Source organism: Suricata suricatta, chromosome 17, assembly GCF_006229205.1.
Source record: "Suricata suricatta isolate VVHF042 chromosome 17, meerkat_22Aug2017_6uvM2_HiC, whole genome shotgun sequence".
In the NCBI taxonomy this organism is placed as follows: domain Eukaryota; kingdom Metazoa; phylum Chordata; class Mammalia; order Carnivora; family Herpestidae; genus Suricata; species Suricata suricatta.
The window spans coordinates 27,935,745-27,943,269 of record NC_043716.1 but is presented as its reverse complement, the minus strand read 5'-3'; positions in this window follow the sequence as shown (position 1 = coordinate 27,943,269).

The window sequence follows — 7,525 nt, the reverse complement described above, 5'->3', positions numbered from 1 at the left end:
GGACCCAGAACCCTCAGGTAGGGCGTGACTAGGACCCTCATGTAGGGCGTGACTAGTCTTAACCTCCATCTTTAGGCCCGCCCCCAGAAATGTTAATCGTGTTAACTGGCCTTCAAGGTCAGAGAGGAAACCTGAATCAGACCTGCATCCTTACAATCACAACACCATTTGTCTATGTTGAATGCTACTTTTATTTTGCTGTTTATTCAATCTCTTATAGTAGTTGCAATATGTATTTTGTGTGTTTATGTTATGTTTCACTTAAGTTTTTTTAACTGGGGTGCCTGAGTGGCTCAGTTGGTTAAGCGCCTGACTTCAGCTTAGGTCATGATCTCACAGTCTATGAGTTAGAACCTCACCACGGGTTCTGCACTGACAGCTCAGAGCCCATCACGGAGCCCACCACGGAGCTCGAACTCATGGACTGCCCTGCAAGATCATGACCTGAGCTGAAGTCAGACGCTTAACTGACGGAGCCACACAGGCGCCCCTATTCCACGTTAGCCAAGAACCTGTGTGTTTCCAGACAGAAACACCTTATTTGGCCAAAGCTGATCTTCAGGACAGTGGTAAAGCTCTGTCAGAGCAGTACAACAAAGTTTTGGGACCTGGGCTGTAGAAACATATAAAGGCTACTTCTATAATTTCCTTCTCCATCTAAAATAACCCTGTGGTAAAGTTAAATACTAATATTTCTGCCGTGTTCATGCAATAGAAAAGTGTAATCATTAATTTGAATTGGGTTGCACTATGCTAGGGACGCATTTGCACCATCCGAAGAACGCAACAGGCATTTGGGGAGGGGAGGGGGTCACTATCCAATAAGCATAGTAAAGCTCCAAAGATTCTGGTCTTCACATTCAATTGCAGATTTTTGTAAATGCAGTTCTCTTCCAGTGCTAATGGACAGCCAGGAACTGCATTTGGCTTTCTGAGTCATCCCTTTGTTATGAATAATTCTTTCTTTTCTCTCATTGTTTTAATCAATATTTAAATCTTCCGGTTAGTGCAGAATGAGAAGTTGCAGGGATTTCATCTGGTCTTTTCAGATTGTGGGTTGGGAGATATTTTGTTCATTTCCATTTGATTAGTAACAAAATTTTTATTAAATAAAAGATTTGTGGTGTGCCTGGGTGGCTCAGTTGGCTAAGTGTCGGACTTTGGCTCAGGTCATGATCTCATGGTTGGTTCATGAGTTCAAGCCCTGAGTTAGGCTTGCTGTGAGCACAGAGCCTGCTTTGGATCCTTTGTCTCCCTCTCAGTTCTCTCTCTCTCTCTCTCTCTCTCTCTCCTCTCTGCCCCTCCCCTGCTTGCTCTGTCTTTCAAGAACAAACAAACAAACAAGCACCATAGGGATTTCTTAATCTCGATAGCATTAAAATGGGTTAAAGAAAAAGATTTGTAAAGTCCTGTCTGCAGTTCTGACATGGGTCATGCTCGGCAGAGGTCTAGTCACTTTCATTGCTTCCGGTTTTTAAAAATTTAAACAGACAACTTTCCAGTTCCACTTCCTTCAGCCTTTTTCTTCTCTGAGCTCCACTTCTGCATTTCCCGTCTTTATGACGTTCTGCATGTGTACTCACTTTCAAAAGTATTTCCACAAAGCTGAAATTTATATCCAAATTTTTGGAAATTTTACATTCTTATTAAATTTTTAAATAAAAACTCATAATTCCAGCGTTCGGTGTGCATTCAGTTGCCACTGTATTTGTCTATCTAGTTGCCAGTTTCTATAATGTTTCATGAATGTTGCATTAAGGGCAGCAGTGGCCACTTTGGATGTTGTCTTAGGAAGAACTGAGAGATCTATGGAAAATGGAATTCCTGACAGACTAGGAACTAGGAGAGGGGTGCCTGGCTGGCTCAGTCAGAGGAGTGTGCTAGTCTTTAATCTCAGGGGCATGAGTTTGACCTCCCTGTTGGCCATAGAGATCAGGGATTACTAAAAAAAAAAAAAAAAAAAAAAAAGGAAATGAGGAGGAAGCAGACACTCTAAATGAGATTTGGGAGAGAAGACAGAGACAGAGTCACCACGAGACTCATGAAGCTTTGAGGTCCTTCCCTCGGCACAGATCACTCCAAGACCCATACCTAATTCTGTGTTCTTTTTCTTAAAGATGGCCCCAGCCCATAAAACCTGAGTTTGAAAAACTTAGAGCAGGGTACCATGACTCAAGCCAGGCAGGTTCAGGGTCGTTCAGGGCACAGCCTCTTCCGGCAGCATCCTCGAGTACTTGACAGGAGCCAGAGACATATGAGCCAGAAGCACAAGCACAGTAATGTCAGAGACCGCAGTAGCGAGATTCATACAAATCTCTCATCAATAGAGATATGATGCAAGTCCCATGTCGAATTTTTAATTTTCTAGTGGCTACATTTAAACAAGGAAAAATAGAGGTGCCTGGGTGGCTCAGTCATTTAAGCATCTGACTTTGGCTCAGGTCATAATTTCATGGTTCATGGGTTCGAGTCCTGTGTCAGGATCTCTGCTGACAGCTCAGAGCCTGGAGCCTGCTTTGGATTCTGTCTCCTTCTCTCTCTGCCCCTTTCCTGCTCATGCTCTATCTCTCTCTGTCTCACAAAAATAAATAAATATGAAAAAACACATGAGAAATAAACAAGCAAAAGTATTTCTAATGATGTATTTGATTTAACCCGATGGATCCAAAATATTAATGACGTCCTTAAGATATGGTGTGTATCTTGCAGTCCTTTTCAATTCAGACCTGCCATGTTTAGTGACATGTGGCTAGCGGTGGCCATCCTGAGGAGCAGGAAAGTTCTCCTAAACTCCTCCGAGTCTACCTCCCAGTCAGTGCCGGCTGGGGCACTGCACCGTTTCCTGTTACTGCTGTAACAAATCACCCCCAAATTTCATGGAATAAAATGATACAAATGTATTCTCTTACAGTTCTGGATGGAGGTCAGAAGTCCAAAATGGGTCTTACTGCGCCAAGATGCTGGTCAGGCTGCCTGCTCTCTGGAGAAACTATCACCTTGCCTTTTTGAGCTTCTGGAAGGCTGTCCATATTCCTTGACTCATGGCCCCATCACTCCGATCTCTGTTTCCAGAGTCACATCTTCTCTGACTCTAACCCTCCCACATTCCGCTCATAAGGACCCTTGTGACTGTGCCAGGCCCATACAGATTATCCAGGACAATCTCCCTGTCTCAAGATCTGTAACTTACTGACATCTGTCAAGTCTCCTTTACCATGTAAGGCAGCGTATTCACACATTCTGGGGATTAAGACAGGACATCTTTTTGAGTCAGTATCTGCCTACCACAGGTGCTTTAGAGAGGCTGAGGGTTCAGGGAATGATGCAAGGGTCTATGGTCAAAGTAGGGTCAGGGAAAGAAAGAATAGATCCATTTTGCCCAGAGTAAGAGCAAGAATAGGCTGAAATTCCATAGGAGAGAAAGAGAGGAAGCTGAAGATGTTGGGTCTTTGGGGCAAAACCTGGCTCAAGGTTGTCCTGACCAGTAGGCTCCTTATTTTCTTTTCTCCCTCCCTCCCTCCTTCCCTCCCTCCCTCCCTTCCTTCCTTCCTCTCTTCTTTCTTTCTTCCTTTTTTCATCCTTCTCTCCTCTCTTCTTTTTTCATCCTCCCTCCCTCCCTTCCTTCCTTCCTCTCTTCTTTCTTTCTTCCTTTTTTCATCCTTCTCTCCTCTCTTCTTTTTTCATCCTTCCTTCCTCCTTTCCTTCCTTCTTTCCATCCTTCTTCTCTTTCTTTCTTCCTTCTTTCCTAGTATCCTCCGTCCCTTCCTTCCACTATTTTTCTTTCTTTCTTTCTTTCTTTCTTTCTTTCTTTCTTTCTTTCTTTCTTTCTTTCTTTCTTTCTTTCCTTCCTTCCTTCCTTCCTTCCTTCCTTTCTTTTCTTTCTTTTCTTTCTTTCTTTCTTTCTTTCTTTCTTTCTTTCTTTCTTTCTTTCTTTCTTTCTTTCTTTCTTTCTTTCTTTCTTTCTTCTCTTTCTTCTTTCCTTCCTTCTTCCCTCCCTCCCTCCCTCCCTTCCTTCCTTCCTTCCTTCCCTCCTTTTCTCTTTCTATCAGTACTAGAGGATCATACCTATTCCACACTGCCACCTTCCTCCCTGTCTGCTACACACACACACACACACACACACACACACACCCTCAGTTCACAAATCAGGCAAAACTCCCCTGATGTGCTCAGTGGTAGAATGGATCATTCAAAAATTAAAATATTTGGGGCACTTGGCTGGCTCAGTTGCTGGAGTGTGTGACTCCCAATCTCAGGGTTGTGAGTTCAAGCTACACATTAGGCAAGGAGCCTACTTTAAAAAAAATTAAAATATTCACTGAATGTAAAAGTAAATATATGTATTTCATGTTTTCATAGGAATACTATTACATTGGGACAGTGGACTCCACCAAGGACTTGGCACTTGAACAAGTCAGAGATATGGCCAAAAATACATCCTAAGAGAACAGATTATAAAATCTGTAATCACCTAGAACAGTATAAGTGTGTGACTTCACAATTTCTTAATGCGACTTAATGTACTTTAGGACTTAAATGGACTCTATGCAATGATGACACGGGGAGTCCAATGAGCTGTGAAGTACATAAAAGTGCCATTGGATCATATATTTGAACCAGAGCCTTATTTGATGGCTGTAACACGGTCAATGAAAATCTTGCTCAACTTGTTAGAGTTTAGGATGGCTCATATGAGATGATTTAATGATCCAGAATGTCTCACAGATGCCTTTATTTTCTCTTGGTAAATTTCCCTGGAGCCAGCAGAGATATTTTAAACTATTTCCAGGAGTCAGTACATCCAGTGCTCAAGTACTCAGTGCATTATGGGTAATGGTGGTCATCCTAGCCAACCTGGCCCAGAGCACTGAAAAAGGAGGCACACAGGAAGGGGTGGGGGCTTGGCACTTCACATACCTGCTCAGGGGTGCCTGGCTCAGTCAGTAGAGCACCTGACTCTTGATCTCAAGGTCATGAGTTTGAGCCCCACAATGGGTGTAGAGATTACTTTAAACAGATACACACACAGGGGGTGCCTGAGTGGCTCAGTTGGTTAAGTATCTGACTCTTGATTTTGGCTCAGGTCATGATATCATGGTTGTGAGATTGAGCCCTGTGACAGGCTACGCACTGGGTGTGGAGCCTGGTTGGGATTCCCTCTCTCCCTCTGCTTCTCCCCTGCTCTCTCTCTCTCTCTCTCTCTCTCTCTCTGTTTCTCATAACAACAAAACAAAACAAATGAACAACAACAACAAAACAAAAACACCCACTCAGGATATACCCAGAGAAGGCGGTCCACAGGCGTGGGTTCTGGGAAGCTGTCCAGTTGGCAGGCAGAACATGGAATCTGGGGACCAGGACGATTGATGAGAAGCAATTGTTTAGTGAGGCAGGAGGTGTCTGGGTCATCTGACAGGACAAGGGGTTGATAGAAGGTAGCTACAGAAATGGTAATAAGTTAACACCCTTGGTGTTCTTGGATGCCAAAGTCACCACTTAAAATGCTTTTGAGGGACCCCAAAGATCTGTGACGTGCAGTCATTTGTCATTTTGCCAGGACAAACATCTGAAACACCTGACACCTGGGAACGAGTTGACTGAATGGCCAGCATGACTCTGGTTCTTTGCTCCTGATTTGGCCTGCAGACACTTTCCTTAGGTGATAACAAAATAACAATAACCACAGGTTGTTTTCCTTTGGGAAAGAAAGTCAACTGCTAATGCTGTCATGAAAGTAAAGAGAAATATGGTCAGAAATGAAATATAACTGAATGTCGAACTCAGCTGTGCTAGGCTCAAAGGGATGAACGGTCTAACTGGACTCTACGTGACGACGACGAAGAAGCAGCAGCAGCAGCAGCAGCAGCTGTTTGAATACACCGTCAAATCCGGTCATCAAGGGAAAGGTATATTCTAGCAAAAGTCGGAAGGGAGTGAAAAGGTAAATGAGGCTCTGGACACCAAGCAGGTGGCTTTTCGCATCTGGGGAACAAGAACCACACGTACAAACAATGTGGGGGTTCGAAATGGCTTGGAGGAGTCAGGGGATTGCTGCAACTGGAAGTCAAACTGGAAGGAGTTGACATCAGGAAAGCATGCCTGCAAGCAGTGGCCACTGCTCCCAGCTGGAGTTCGGAGGACTTGCATGGGGTTGGTGGGGTAAAAGTGAGTCAGGAACTTAGTCCCAGGAGGGCTGGAGAGAACGCTCAGCAGATCATCATAAGGGCATTTTCGGCTCCAGGAGCAAGGCCAAGAGAAACTAGGACAGGGGCAGGGTAGTCACCGGTGGTCTCAGAGCAAACTTAACTTTGTGTTGTGTCCCCAGGGAGCAGACTTCACATCCTTAACCTTCCTTTTCCAAAGTTACGGGAAAATTGTGACGGGGCTGAGCCTACAGATTTGAAAGGAGGATGGGTGGCTCTCAGGGATAGAAGAGAGGGTCACAGAGCTGGGAACCTGGAAGGGTGTGAGAAAAATTGCCCAGTGAGAAGAGCAGCTGGTGGCTCAGGGTCCGACTGCTGCCGGACTCCTCATCAAATCACACGCTATAGCATCTGATTCTCTTTCTTTACTGGAAGACCTTTACATGAAGTTCTTGATGTGTGGCTGCCTGGATAAAGGGTAGGGCAATTTGTGCTGTGTCAGTTCGAATTAGGTGGGATCGACATTTCCCAGAATCCTCTTCTCAGTGGGGTTCCAGGAAGGAGTTGGCCATAATAGGAAGTTGCGTAAGATTTGGAAGGTGGAAGTGAAGCAGCAGCCATGGCCCTCTGAAGGCTGTCATGGTTGGAAACGGTTACAGATAGTTGCCTTTGTGTTCCAGCTTGTCCTATTCTCCTCTGCTCCGGATCCACCTCTTCTTACCACCCCCTGACCCTACAGACTGATAGTGTGGCCCCAGAGTCACTGCCAGATGCTTGACAGTGACTCACAAAGAAACTAACCACACAGCTTCCCACTGATCTCCCGTGAGCTTGCATTTGCCATCCCATTTCGGTGCTCGATGTGTTTAGCTTCTTAGATGGACCAAGCGATGACCTCTTCTCTGATCCTTGGCCTTTCTTCTGGTCCTGTACGTCCCCAGCTACTCCCACCACTGTGTATGCTGCCCTTCCTGTAATAAATTCCTTATCCCATAATTTGTAGCATTTCTGCTTCCCTGGATAACCTGTGACTACATTACTAGTAGCCTGTGTAGATTTCAGGCAATCAAAGCATGAAAGCTTGCAACTGCTTACTTTTTTTTTTTAAGTTTGTTTATTTTGAGAGAGAGAGAGAGAGAGAGAGAGAGAGAGAGAGAGAGAGAGAGAGAGCGCCAGTGGGAGAAGGGCACAGAGAGAGGGAAACAGAGGGTCCAAAGTGGACTCTGTGCTGTCAGCAGAAAGCTTAATGTGGGGCTCAAACTGTCAAACTGTGAGATCATGACCTGAGCAAAAATCAAAAGTGAGATGCTTAACCCAATCGAGGGACTTAGGCTCCCTACTTTAAGACCTTTTCATATTGTGCTGAAAATCTTACAAACAAC